Below are 15,761 nucleotides of genomic sequence, written 5' to 3'. Positions count from 1 at the left end.
TCCTCTTATTGTCTTCCCCATATTTCTGCAGACTTTTTTTAATCTCATGCAGAATATCACTTTTGTGCTCTGTACAGCTTGTCAGTTCTATGTTCCAGCTGCTGCTCGATCACAGATAAAGGGGGGAAGCAACAAATTGTGAATTTTTGGCCTCCTACCCTTATGACTGAAACTTTAAATCCATCTTTCAGAAAATCCTTTCATATTGAAGACATGTGCTCTAGGAAAGTGCCCCCATGAAACAACACAAACCTCCAGTACATGGTACCTCTTGATGTATTCATTCCAAAGCACCTCCTATCAGGAAGTAGGGCCATGATCCCAGGGGCATCTACTTTTTAAGTACAAGACTGACAAAAAGTTTTTTACCTCACTGCTCTTTATATTACGGTTATATTAACAAAGGAAACCCAGTTTGTTCAGTGAAAGAAGTTACTGGAAAATAAGGAACTACCAATTTCTTTTTTTTTTCCCCTTAGTAGTATTCAACAACTGGCTTGAGAATTCAGATATTTAACAATTTGAATGTGAAAGAAGTTTAATGTAATTCAGCTAAATATATAAGAAAATATAGAAAATACAGAGAAATGAGGAACTATGAAAAGTATAATTTTCCCTCTCTAAGACACATGGTTTGTATGATCTCACATAGAAATGTGATGTGCAATTTTCTTTCTAGAATTTTATGTTCTCATTTTGGAAAACTACTATCTTGAAATGAAGCATTTTCTGCTTTTCCCTTCAAGTATAATAAAGAAACATGATCATTAATTAGATTCAGCTACCCTATAATTTAAAGCTTAGTCTTATTGATTGGTTTAAAGAAATTTATTGGAATGTGACATATTTATAAATTGAGACAAAGATGATGCATATATTCTTTACCGATTTTAAAAATACAACACATCTCTTAATTTAATAAAATTAAAGAATGTAGGCTTTTAAACCCCCAACTAGATATAGTATTAAATCAATGAAATAAAAGAGACGGCAATAGAAAAAAACTTCTGTTGCCATTTGAAATATGTTTCAATATATCACATTTAAGTTATCTCGTATCTAGAATTTAAGGATTAGAATTTATATATTTAGAATTTGGCTTGAAACTTGAAAGACACCTTAAAACATAATTGTTAATCATGTTCATTTTTAGAATTGGGTCAAATGTCTCATACCCTCTGAAAATAGTAGAGACCATTAGAAAGTCTCCATTAAGATATATCATGGAACTTTAAATGTCTTTGTGTTGGTAATGTTAGCCTACCTCTCTTACCCTCTCAATCAACTGTGACATTGCAGATAATGGAGTCCTTGACATTACTGATTGTATTTCCAGGTGGAAACTTGCCTGAGATGAGAATTCTTCCTAAGAACATTTCTTTCTTTTTCTTTTTTCTTTTTTTTTTTTTTTTTTTTGGTAGCCACAAAGGACATGTCGCCTGGTGGAATATTCCCACTCAAAATTAACAGCAAGTAATATGAATGAAGCTCTCGGGAGAATATATCAAGTAGATTTTCTTGGCATTAGGCAAAGGAATCGTTCAAGGATTCTGTGGAGTTTCTCCAGAAAAAAATTTAAGAAACAAAAAAAAGAGGCATATGCACAAACATTTTTATAATCTAGCAGAATCATGATCTAGATTTTTTTTAAAAGCAAATCCACAAACAAAAACACAATAAAAAACAAAGCAAAATAAAATACGAATAACAAACTTTATTCTACATAATGCAGAAACTGTGCTGATACTCAGATGTGAGCATATGCTGTCGGGCAAACGCCAGTCCCGCATGAGCAGATTATTCAGTTTAAACAAAACTGAAGAGGTTTAGTGTTGGCTTAGGGAGGTGTCACTTAGGTTCCTACCACCCCATAAATTAGTGAGGTGCTGCTGGGGTTACAAATATCTGCCTGCATATATGCCTCCTGTCTTTAGAGGTTCTTGGGAAAGTCCACTGCCCCATGATATTCAATGACAGCAGGATCCAAGAACTGGGATTCAGATAAACCAATGAATTACACATTCCTCACCACAGTGTGAAACAAACTTACCTTTCCAGATTCATTTTCTTTTTCTTTTTTTAAGATTTTATTTATTTAAGAGAGAGAGAGCACATAAGAGGGGGTAGGGTCAGAGGGAGAAGCAGACTCCCTGCCGAGCAGGGAGCCCGATGCGGGACTCAATCCCGGGACTCCAGGATCATGACCTGAGCTGAAGGCAGTCGCTTAACCACCTGAGCCACCCAGGCGCCCCTCCAGATTCATTTTCATTACTGGTCCGCTATGAGATCTTGGCAAACCTGGCCTAGTCCCATTTCCCTTTGTGTTTTGTTTTAGCTTTTTTTTTTTTTTTCTGGCTACAGATGTATTCAACACAAAACATCTCCAACTTTACTGAGGTGGCTGACCACGTCCACGACCAAATCCGCCTCTAAACGGGAACTCAGTTGCTGACCCAGCCCCGGCCTCAGCTTTCTTGTCGGCACCAGGGGGCACAGGGCTTCGTCTGTAGGTGTCTCTGTCAGCTTCCCCTCGTGTGAGCCTTGCAGGTCACTCTCCCTCTAGACCTTTGGGCTGCGGTCGGCCAGTCTCAGGGCGGCTACGGTACAGAGTAGCAGGCACAATCTCGGGGGGGGGGGGCAGGTGGAGGTAATCACAGAGATACTGGATGCTCTCGTTGGTAAGGTACCAGTAGAAATGTCTCCAGGCAAACTGTTCCTTTACGTAGCCTCGTGATTTGAGAGACTGCATGGCCTTCATGACGTGAAGGCTGGGCACATTCTTGTCTGCCAACTCAGGGTGTTTGGGCATGTCGACATCCTTCCTGGACACCATCACTCCCTCCTTGAAAAGGAGTTCATAAATGGCAATTTGGTTCTTCTTGGGCATCAACATCTCAGCGGCCGGAGCTGGTAAGGTTGTTTTAGCTTCTTAAGTATATGTTGTAGCCTGTACTCTGAATACACTTTCCCTGTCCTCTCTCTCAATTTACATATTCTTCCCAAAGATCTCCTCAAATCCCTTCTCTGCCTCTAAACCATAGTATGTCTCCTGTCTTGACTTGTTTCCCTGTGCTACCCTCCAAAATCGACAGCAGGTCATGTCACCTCTTTTTGTTACACCCTCAGTGTTCTTGCCCTGATGGCATCTTGGTTCAACATCTTGAAAGCCTTCAGCCCCTGCTGTCTCTGCTGTCTCCAGCAATCTGGCCTCGCCCCACTGTTCACACATCTTCTCTCCTCACGGCCTCCACTTGCTATGATCTGGCCGTGGGCTGCACCTCTCCCACTGTTCACATGCTCTGCGGTGAACTGAGTGCCACTGGAGGAGATAGGGAAGGAGAAAAGGCACGACTACAAAAAGTCAGGTGGGAAGGAGTCCCGGCAGCCATGATCTCCGGCGTCTTCCTCAAGAGGGTGTGCAGGTTTGTGGTCTCTTCAGACATGGAGGATAAAAGTTTTCTTTTTAATTTTTTTATTATTTTTTTAAACTTCAAGTCTGTGTGCAGATCAGCATGCTATTTTTACGTTAGAGGCTCTGGAGAGTTTGATGGAAATTGTGACATCCTCCACACCTCAGCACGGTGACCTATTTCCAGTGTCAGTGTGGGAACTGGAACCTGTTGCAAGAATTTTTAGCAATACCTTGCTCTGCCATCCAGTACAACTTGGCCAACTGTAATAACAGTGTTCTCAATAAGGCTCAAATGCCTGCACTAATTCTCCAGAACGCTCCTTGATTTATGCAGGGTTTACTAAGCGAAACATATATAGCACTGTGCTAGGATTTGTAGATAAAGCTGGCATAAAGTAAATACGTATTTATTTTGAGATTAAAATTCAGTTGAGGAGGAAAAGACAAATGCATTGAATGCTTTAGCAAAAAAAGATTTATTGAGCAATTGTGTGCAGAACCAGAACAAAAATCTATGGATAAAGATACGACTAAGATATGGGTGCCTGGGTGGCTCAGTTGGTTAAGCGACTGCCTTCGGCTCAGGTCATGATCCTGGAGTCCCTGGATCGAGTCCCGCATCGGGCTCCCTGCTCGGCAGAGAGTCTGCTTCTCCCTCTGACCCTCCCCCCTCTCATGTGCTCTCTCTCTCTCTCAAATCAATAAATAAAATCTTTTAAAAAAAAAGATACGAATAAGATATAATGCCCTACCTCTAAGATGCTCAGGGTCCAGAAATAGGAGTCATATATTAACAAATTGTGATACACTGTCATAAACAGTATAATGAAAAATGTTCTATTGACTTCATTGTAAGTGAGTTTACAATACATCACGACATACTATCTGAACCAAAACAGCACAGAGAGTCCTCAAGAACATTAAAAAAAGCTTTGACTCATCTACATAGTATGCCTTTAACACCAGAATTAAAGCAGTTTCTTTGAAGAAAATCATCACCCTGCAGCAGGGAATTTTACATAAGCCAGTTAGAGTCAAAGGTACAAATAAGGACTAGAGCAAAGGCATTCACTCTCTAGCATAGATTCCAGAGTGAAAACACAGATGCCCCCCCATTAGTCCAATAAAGCCATGCTTGATTAATGCCCAGAGACTGGATTAGGGATCTGCCCATAAAATTGCCCTTTAGGAATACAGTTGAGAGGGAAATAGCTTATTAGGTCCACATAGAAACTCAAAGGAGCTAAGGGCCATCTGTGTGTTCTACTGGAAAAAGTATGGCTTAAATCTAAATCTCTGTAGTTATAAATGAAGAAATTGATTTTTTGCAAGCATCTAACATCAAAATACTCCACATTCAAATATAACAGATTTATGAAAAGGATTTGATACATGAAACAGAAGAAAACTAGGAAAAATCTTTTTATCCACAAAAATATATGAGCCATAACTTTTAGGAAAATAGGAGAGAAAGGTGGCTTTGAGAGATGCTGGCATGGGAAGAGAGTAGACTGAAATAAGACTAGAACACAGGAAATCCAAAATCGAAAATAAAATAGGATTTTTCCTTGAATTCTACTATATGTTTAAGAGTGCAACTACTTTTCCTTTTCTCTTTTTATGCCTGATTATTTTTCCTATTATTTTATTTATTTGAAAAATAACATTAACTGTTTAAATTAAAAAATTACCAAAAATTAATTTTAAAGAATTAAAAATAAATATTATATATTCATATATATACATATATATGAAGAAAATATCACTTTCCTTAGGGATTTAAAAGAATTAAATAATTACAAATTTATTATTTGTTGATTCTCTCCAAAAAAATACAAATTTAATAGAGCATTTTTTTAGCTTTTGATTTAAAATATTAAATGTCATCTGGAAGAAGAAATGTTGAAAATCATCCAAAAAATGTTGCAGAAAGCTGAGGTAGTTTTGTAATGACAGTAATTAAACAGTGCTGTACAAATACAAGAATAGACAAATCAATGAAATTTTTTCCAAGACAGTTTTTGGGATTTCAAGTCAATGGGGATAAGAAAAGCTTATGCAGCAGATAATGCTGAAAAGTGGGGTAACTGGTTAACTAGTTGGAAAAATAAAGTTGGAGTTTCACACTTCAAAACAATTTCATTTTGAACAAGGGATTTGTTGCTTAAGAAAACACCCAAAAGAAAATATAGATGGATATTTATCTGACCTGGAGGTAGAAAAAGCGTTCAAAGAAGAACTCAGAGAGGAAAATACTGACCAATTTGATTTCATACAAATTGTAAAGTTCTATATCATTCACAATAAAATTAAAAGGTATATTGCTAACCAGACAAAACTTTGCAAGATATGTTATAAAGCAAAAAAATATACAAAAGAATTTGGGCTATCAGTAAGAAAATATCTTTAAATGCACAAAATCCATGAATAGCAACAAAAATATAAAATACTAGAGCGGAGGGAATTTATAGATTGAAAGAATAAAGTAGTTGTTTTAGGATAAGTTATCTAAGATCATATGTTTCTTACTTCACTAGTTCATATACATTTATTTTTTAATTCATTGTTATTTAGATATAATTGACATACAACATTGTATAAGTTTAAGGTGTACATGTTGGTTTGATTATGATGCTTTGAATATGATGACCACTGTAGTGTTAGCTAACACTTCTGTCATATCACATTATTATTGGTGTGTGTGTGTACACGGTGTGTGTGTGTGTGTGTGTGTGTGTGTGTGTGTGTGTGTGTGTGTGTGGTGAGAACAATTAAGATCTAATCTCTTAGCAACTTTGAAATTTATAATACAGTCTTGTTGTCTAAAGTCATTCTGTGCATTAGATGTCCAGAACTTATTTATCTACTGGTTGCAAGAATGCACCTTTAAACAACATCTCCTTAATTCTCCCACCTCCCCCAGCCTCTGATAACCACCATTCCACACCCTATTTTTATGAATTTGGCATTTTCTGATTCCACATATTAGAGAGATCATAAAATATTTGTCTTTCTCTGTCTGACTTATCTCACATAGCAAAATGCCCTCAAGGTCCATCTGTGTTGTCCCAAATGACAGAATTTCCTTCTTTCTCATGGTTGAATAATAGTCCATTGTATGTAAATACCTATCACATCTTCTTTATCCATCTGTCTATAGACACGGGTTGATTCTATATCTTGGCTCTTGTAAATAATGCTGCAATGAACAAGAAAGTGTAGATGTCTTCTTGATTTCCTATTTTCATTTCCTTTGGAAATACACCCATGAGTGAAACTGCTGAATCATAAGGTAACTGTATTTTTTTAAGTTTTGAGAAACCCCCATCCTATTTTTCATAGTGGCTGCACCATTTTGCATTCCCATCAACAACGCACAAGGGTTCCCTTTTCTCCACAACCTTACCAACACTTGTTATCTCTTGTCTTCTTGATGATAGCCATTCTAATGTGTGAAGTGATACATACACTTCATAGAGTCTATATGATATAAGCTCAACAACTGATAGGGACTAGAAAAATGAGAAAGAAACTATGTTAGCAGTTTAGTGGGGAGACTGACATGTAAACAAAAAATTCCCATAAACGGCGTGTACAGTAATATAAGTCCTTATAAACTGACAGGTGAAAAGTGAAGCAGGACTATATTCACTTGGGAGCATGTAGAAAGACTTCACGTTCAATAGAGCATTTGAGCTGACACCTGAGAGGAAGACACAGGAGGATAAATAACACTGAAGAGAGTTTTCAAGGTAGAGAAAATGACTTTTGTAAGATCAGAAAAGCATGAAGTTTATGTGGTTTAAAAAGTATGTTGTATTCAGGTAATAATACAATTAACTCCAATACTCCTGCATTTTTTTACTGGAGGTTCTGGAGAGACATCTGCTTCGAAGCTCATTCAGGTAGTTGGCCAAAGTCAGTTCCTCGTGTTTATAGTACTGCACTCCACACTTCTTTATTGTCTGTCAGCTGGGAGCCAACTCTACTCCTAGAGACCACCTACATTCCCCGTCATGGTTTCCATGTGGATTATCCAGCAACCTTACACACTACCTACCTCTATGACTTTCCCTTCTGCCCTATCTCTCAGACATGGGCTACAGAAAGCTCTCTGCTTTTAAGAGCTCATGTGATTATATTGGGCTAACCAAAACAATCCAAGATAATGTCCTTATCTTAAGATTTTTAACATAATTATAGTGGCAGAGTCTCTTTTGTCATGAAATGCAACGTATCCAAGGATTCCAAGCATCAGGACATGGACATCTTTGGGGGTTTTATTCTGCTACTGCATTAATCAAGAGTATAAATAGAGGGGCAGGGAAGGATTTTATGGGGGGAAAGAATGAGTTCTATTTTGAACATGTGGAGTTTGAAGTGCCTGTGGTAATTCTGGGTGGATATGTTTTGAAAGCAGTTTTATACAGATTTGGCAGTTCTGGATAAAAGTCAAGCTGATTGTATAATTTGGCAGTCATCATCTTATAAATTGTAAATGAAGCCATTATTATATATGAGAAGTTTAGCATTTTGCCCAGGGAGATTTCAAGTCAGTTTACAAAGTTAATATACTGTGGTGCTCTCAATAGTAGATCATGTTTTATTCATTTGGGCATTAGCCTGGGATCAAATTCTTATATTTGTTAAATGAATGAATGAATGAATGAATGAATGAAAACTATAGACACTTGTCCTCTAGGACTCTATGTTGTTTTATAGCTCTATGTGTTGGTGTTCGCACTTGTGTGTATGTGTTTGATAGGGCTCAGAGGTTTTAAAAACCCTTACTATAAAAACAGAAAATACGTTTATTGGAGGAACACTTTAATTCAGACTAAATTAAAACATTTTAGATAAATAAAGCAGATAGAAGGCACTCTTAGATTTAAAAAAGTATTATTTCATAGAAAAAGTACTGCAACAATGAACTCTTATTATCTCGTTCACTCAAGATAATAGTAAGTAAATTGTGCATAATTTATTCAAAGCATGTTCTTCTAAACTTCTAAATTTCTAAACTACCGGGATTGGTATGCAAGAGCACACACACATAAACCCACATTTTACTGTTATTTTAATTTAGTTAATCCATTCAGACACCTGAACAAAAACTACATGTTTTTGATTAGAGAGACCACCCATCTATATTCTTCTCTTCTTGAATCCATCGAGGAGAAAATACTTCACTAATAGTATTTTTTAAAAAACACTAGTAACAGCATTCCTCTATGTTGATGTTTTACTTGGTTTCTAGTAAATCGATTATGTCTGATCTTTTTTAAGGTTTTTTTAATTTTTTAATTTTTAATTTTTTTTATTTTTTTAAAGATTTTATTTATTTATTTGAGAGAGAGAATGAGAGAGAGCACGAGAGGGAAGAGGGTCAGAGAGAGAAGCAGACTCCCCGCTGAGCAGGGAGCCCGATGCGGGACTCGATCCCGGGACTCCAGGATCATGACCTGAGCCGAAGGCAGTCGCTTAACCAACTGAGCCACCCAGGCGCCCTTAAGGTTTTTTTTTTCCAAAGACTATTTTTAGGGTAGTCTTAGATTTAAAACAGAAATTAACAGAGTGTACAGAGATTTTGCATATAACTCTCACCTCCCCAGCCACACACATACCCATGCCTAGCTTCCTCCACTAGCCTGTCCCCCACCACAGTAGAGGACAACTGATGAACTACACTGACACATCATAATCACCCCAAGTCCAGAGTTTACATTAGTGTTCACTCTTAGCGTTGTACATTCTGAAAGTTTAGATAAATGTACAATGACGTGTATCTATTAGTATAATACAATACAGAGTGTTTTCCCTGCACTAAAAACCCTCCGTGTTCTGCCTATTCATCCCTCCCCCTCCCCCAAACCTTGGCAACCAGTGATCTTTTTATTGTCTCCATAGTTTTGCCTTTTCCAGAATGTCATATAATTGAAATTAAAGTACGCAGGATTTTCAGGTTGGCTTCTTTTACTTAGCAATGTGAATTTAAGTTCCCTCCATGTCTTTTCATGGCTTGATAGCTCATGTCTTGACAGTGCTGAATAATAGCCTATTGTCTTGATGTACCACAGTTTATTCAACCATTCTCCTATTGAAAGACACATTGGTTGCTTCCAAGATTTAGCCATTATGAACTGCCTAATCTTTTTTAAAACATTAAAAAATATTCTGAGGTAATTATATTTAAATAGGTCTACTCAACACAAGGAGAAAGTATCTGGAAAATAATAATTACAAATACGTAGAGAGATCCATTTGCAGCACAAATAACTAATGTAAGGAATGGAAGAAGAGTAAGATTATATGTCATTATAGATCTCATAGACACTAAGAATGGTTAAGGGAATATTAATAACAATTAAAAACAGCAGTGCATTTCAAAATAAAATGTAACTCAAAAAAAAAAAAGCAGAAAGAAAGTTTGAATAGTCTCATATGTATTAACCAAATCAAATCCACACTTAAAAACCTTCTCATCAAGAAAATTTCTGGCTCATATGGTTTCACCATGATTATACCAAATATTTAAGGAAGATGCAACACCAATTTTATACAAATCCTTCCAGAGAATTACAAAAAAGGAGAAAATAATTTACAATTTGGCCTCAGGCCAACATCACCTCTGTATGGAAAATCTAAGACATTACAAGAAAGACAGCTACAATCTCCATCAGAAATGTAGATGTTAAGATCCTAGATAAAATATTAGAAAAGTGACTTCAGTGGTACATCAAAAGTGTAATCAATGGGAGTAACATCAGCACATATGGTGGAATAAAGACTCATGAAAATTTTCTCTTCCATAAAAACAATGAGAGTTTGGCAAAATAGTCAAAATCCAATTTTCAGAGCTTTGGAAATGAACTAATGGTTTATAACAATCTGAAAAGTGTTTTTTTGGGTTTTTTTTTTGTTTTTTTTCAAGAAAAAATAACTGAATCTCAATAAGAACAGGGATTGACTTACTTCACTATAAGTCAATCAGAGAAAGACATGTATCATATGACCTTACTGATATGAGGAATTCTTAATCTCAGGAAACAAACTGAGGGTTGCTGGAGTGGTCGGGGGTGGGAGGGATGGGGTGGCTGGGTGATGGACATTGGGGAGGGTATGTGCTATGGTGAGCGCTGTGAATTGTGCAAGACTGATGAATCACAGACCTGTACCTCTGAAACAAATAATACATTATATGTAAAAAAAAAATAAGATAGTACGAAGGGAAAAATGAAGGGGGGAAATCAGATGGGGAGATGAACCATGAGAGACTATGGAGTCTGAGAAACAAACTGAGGGTTCTAGAGGGGAGGGGGGTGGGGGAATGGGTTAGCCTGGTGATGGGTATTCAAGAGGGCATGTATTGAATGGAGCACTGGGTGTTATACACAAACAATGAATCATGGAACACTACATCAAAAACTAATGATGTAATGTATGGTGATTAACATAACATAATAAAATAAAATTTAAAAAATAAGAACAATGAGCTTTATGTTGATTTTTGTGATTGATATATGCATGAATCTGAAAGCCATGCTCATGTTCAAGGCTGTACTTATAGGCCCATGAAGACCTGAGAAGGCCTCGTCTCTTACTTCTGGATGAACCTCAGTAACTGCACAAACAAAAAGTGAATTCTAAGGCCATGTGTCAACTGCCTACAAGATACTGAAGCTGTATTGTAGTGCACACACACACACACACACAAACACACAGCTTCTCAGGAAACACAGGGAATCTCATCCGTTCAAGACATTTAGAGAAATCTCTATAAAATAATTAGCTAAACACCAGTGCAGCTGAATGGAAATTTTAGTGGCCACTTATGACAATGAATACATTGTTTATAGAATTATAGAATTAGTTTAGGAAAGTCATTAAGTAAACAAACAGCAACACAAACAACAGCAAACATCAACAAGGAGGAAAAAACCCTAGGGAAGGGCAAAACTGATTTTGAGTTGCAACATTATATACCTGACCATGTACAATTTTCAGTAAAACAATATGGCACATGTGAAGAAACATAAAAGCACTGTCCATACACACAAGAGCAAACAGTTAATAGAACTGTCCCTGAGGAGGCTGAGATGTTGAGTTTATTAGGCAAAAACTTTATTTTATTTTTTTTTAAAGATTTTATTTATTTATTTGAGAGAGAGAATGAGATAGAGAGAGAGCATGAGAGGGGAGAGGGTCAGAGGGAGAAGCAGACTCCCCGTTGAGCAGGGAGCCCGATGCGGGACTCGATCCCGGGACTCCAGGATCATGACCTGAGCCGAAGGCAGTCACTTAACCAACTGAGCCACCCAGGCGCCCTAGGCAAAAACTTTAAAAATTCACAAGAGGGACTCACCTGCCAATTTCAACTGACAAAAGAAAGAATCAGAAAACTTGAAAATAAGCCATCAAGTTTACACTTGTGAAGAACAGAAAATAAAAAGAATAGAAAAAAATCACAGAAATAGCCTAATGTTCCATTAAAAAAAAAAAATAGAAAGAGAACAAACTAAATCCAAACAAGCAAAAGAAAGTATAGATCCTTTACCTCTTTGGTCAGGTTTATTCCAAGGTATCTTATGGTTTTTGGTGCTGTTGTAAATGGAATCATTTCTTTAATTTCTCTTTCCACAGTTGCATTGTTAGTGTATAAGAAAGCAGCTGATTTCTGTGCATTGATTTTGTATCCTGCCACATTACTGAATTGCTGTATGAGTTCTAGAAATTTGGGGGTGGAGTCTTTTGGGTTTTACACATAAAGTATCATGTCATCTGTGAAAAGAGAGAGTTTGACTTCTTCTTTGCCAATTTGAATACCGTTTATTTCTTTTTGTTGTCTGATTGCCGTAAATAAACCTAACCAAAGAGGTAAAGGATCTATACTCTAGGAACTACAGAACACTCATGAAAGAAATTGAAGAAGACACAGAAAGATGGAAAAACATTCTATGCTCATGGATTGGAAGAATAAACATTGTTAAAATGTCTATGCTACCCAGAGCAATCTATACCTTCAATGCCATCCTGATCAAAATTCCAATGACATTTTTCAAAGTGCTGGAACAAACAATCCTAAAATTTGTACAGAATCAGAAAAGACCCTGAATCACCAAAACAAACCTGGGGGCATCACGTTGCCCGATTTCAAGCTATATTACAAAGCTGTGATCACCAAGACAGCATGGTACTGGCACAAAAACAGACATATAGACCAATGGAACAGAATAAAGAGCCCAGATATGGACCCTCAACTCTATGGTCAAATACTCTTCGACAAAGCAGGAAAAAATATGCAATGGAAAAAAGACAGTCTCTTCAATAAATGGTGCTGGGAAAATTGGACAGCCACATGCAGAAGAATGAAACTTGACCATTCTCTAACACCATACACAAAGATAAACTCAAAATGGATGAAAGACCTCAATGTGAGACAGGAATCCATCAAAATCACAGAGGAGAACATAGGCAGTAACCTCTTTGACATCAGCCACAGCAATTTCTTTCAAGATACATCTCCAAAGCCTAGTGAAACAAAAGCAAAAATGAACTTTTGGGACTTCGTCAAGACAAAAACCTTCTGCACAGCAAAGGACAACCCACAGAATGGGAGAAGATATTTGCAAATGACACTATAGATAAAGGGCTGGTATCCAAGATCTATAAAGAACTTCTCAAACTCAACACCCAAAAAACAAATAATCAAGTCAAAAAATGGGCAGAAGAAATGAACAGACACTTCTCCAAAGAAGACATACAAACGGCTAACAGACACATGAAAAAATGTTCATCATCATTAGCCATCAGGGAAATTCAAATCAAAACCACATTGAGATACCACCTTACACCAGTTAGAATGGCAAAAGTTGACAGGGAAAGAAACAACAAATGTTGGAGAGGTTGTGGAGAAAGGGGAACCCTCTTACACGGTTGGTGGGAATACAAGTTGGCACAGCCACTTTGGAAAACAGTGTGGAGGTGCCTCAAAAAATTTAAAATAGGGGCGCCTGGGTGGCTCAGTCGTTAAGTGTCTGCCTTCAGCTCAGGTCAGGATCCCAGGGTCCTGGGATCGAGCCCCGCATCAGGCTCCCTGCTCAGTGGGGACCCTGCTTCTCCCTCTCCCTCTCCCCCTGCTTGTGTTCCCTCTCTGTGTCTCTCTCTCTGTCAAGTAAATAAAAATCTTTAAAAAAAAAAATTTAAATAGAGCTACCCTATGACCAAGCAATTGCACTCCTGGGTATTTACCACAAAGACACAGATGTAGTGAAAAGAAGGGCCATATGCACCCCAATGTTCATAGCAGCAATGTCCGCAATAGCCAAACTATGGAAAGAGCCGAGATGCCCTTCAACAGACGAATGGATAAAGAAGATGTGGTCCCTATATACAATGGACTATTACTCAGCCATCAGAAAGGATGAATACCCAACTTTTACATCAACATGGATGGGACTGGAGGAGATGATGCTAAGTGAAATAAGTCAAGCAGAGAAAGTCAATTATCATATGGTTTCACTCATTTGTGGAACATAAGGAAGAGCATGGAGGACATTAGGAGAAGGAAGGGGAAATATGAAGGGGGGCAATCGGAGGAAGAGATGAACCATGAGAGACTGTGGACTCTGAGAAACAAACTGAGGGTTCTAGGGGAGGGATGGGGGGATGGGTTGGCCTGGTGATGGGTATTAAAGAGGGCACGTTCTGCGTGGAGCCCTGGGTGTTATGTGCAAACAATGAATCATGGATCACTACATCAGAAACTAATGATGTAATGCATGGTGACTAACATAACATAATTAAATAAAATTAAAAAAAAAAAAAAAACAAGCAAGGGTGCCTGGGTGGCTCAGTCGTTAAGCGTCTGCCTTCGGCTCAGGTCATGATCCCAAGGTCCTGGGATCAAGTCCCACATCGGGCTCTCTGCTCTGCAGGAAGCCTGCTTCTCCCTCTCCCACTCCCCCTGCCTGTGTTCCTGCTCTCGTGCTCTCTCTCTCTCTGTCAAATAAATAAATAAAATCTTAAAAAAAAAACAAGCAAAAGAAAGGAAATAATCATGATTACAGTGTAAATAAAGGAATTAGAGAGTAGGAAAGCCAAAGAGAAAAATCAGTGAAACCAAAGTTGGTTATTTGAAAACACAAACAAAAAACCCCCAAAACCTTTAGTTATATTGACCAAAAATAAGAGAAAGAAGACTCAAATGACTAAAGAAAGGAACAAAACGGGGCCATCACTATCCACCTCATAGACACAAGAAGGAATGTAAGAAAATACGATGAACAATTATAGGCCAACAAATTAGATGATCTACATGAAATGAATAACTTCCTACAAAGACACAAACTACCAAAACTGACTTGAGGAGAAATGTAAAATCTGAATGGATCTATAATAAATAAAGAGACTGAGTTAGTAATCAACATGTTTTCTGCAAAGAAAAAGCCCAAATGGCCCAAAAGCTAGACGGCATCCCTAGTAAGTTCTACCAAATGTTAAAAGAAAAGTTATCACCAATCCTTCACAAACTCCTCCAAAAAAATAGACAGAGAAAGAACACATTCCAGCTCATCCTAAGAAGTCTGATACCAAAACTGTGACAAAGATATTAAAAGAAAGAAAAACTATACATCAATATCCCTTATGACTAGATAAACAAAAATCCACAATAAAATACTATCAAATCAAATGCAGCAACAGATAGAAAGGATTATATATCGTAAGTGTGAGTGATTTATTCCAGGAACTAAAATAAAGAAAATAATTCCATTTAAAACAGCATTTAAAAGAATGACAAAAGAATAAATTTAAACCAAAAAAGTATAAAACCTGTACAAAGCACCACTGAAAGAAATTAAATAGAAAAACATGTCATATTCATGGATCTGAGGGCTCAATATTGTTAAGATGGCAATATACTCCAAAGCATTCTTCAGATTCACTACTCCTTTTATTTTTTTTTAAGATTTTATTTATTTATTTGACAGACAGAAAGAGAGCACAAGCAGGAAGAGCGGGAGGCAGAGGGAGAAGCAGCCTCCCCACTGAGCAAGGAGGCTGATGTAGGAGTCGATCCCAGGACCCGGGATCATGACCTGAGCTGAAGGCAGATGCTTAACCAACTGAGCCACCAAGGCACCCCAGATTCACTACTCCTTATCAAAAATTTAGTTGACTGTTTTGCAAAAATTGACAAGTTGTTCCTAATATTCATATGGAAATGCAAGTATGATAAGAGAATAATGGCTCCCAAAAGATGTCCATGTCCCAGAACCTGGAAAGAGTTTAGTTTACATGACTAAAGAGACTTAGATATAATTACATTGAGGAATTTGAGTTCAGGTAAATT

At 37.4% G+C, this 15,761-nt stretch overlaps 1 protein-coding gene and 1 pseudogene across 1 annotated transcript in view; both read right to left on the bottom strand.

The window, feature by feature from the left end:
• The window catches only part of GPC5 (glypican 5), a 649,065-nt gene that overhangs the window by 71,212 nt on the left and 562,092 nt on the right, over window positions 1–15,761 (bottom strand). The window lies entirely within an intron of this gene.
• Window positions 2,390–2,893, bottom strand: LOC114215886 (small ribosomal subunit protein eS10 pseudogene; annotated as a pseudogene).

This window comes from Eumetopias jubatus, unplaced genomic scaffold, assembly GCF_037043125.1.
Source record: "Eumetopias jubatus isolate StellerSeaLion01/CBP00866 unplaced genomic scaffold, mEumJub1_p1.0 scaffold_3, whole genome shotgun sequence".
In the NCBI taxonomy this organism is placed as follows: Eukaryota; Metazoa; Chordata; class Mammalia; order Carnivora; family Otariidae; genus Eumetopias; species Eumetopias jubatus.
This window is presented reverse-complemented; position numbering and strand designations above follow the sequence as displayed.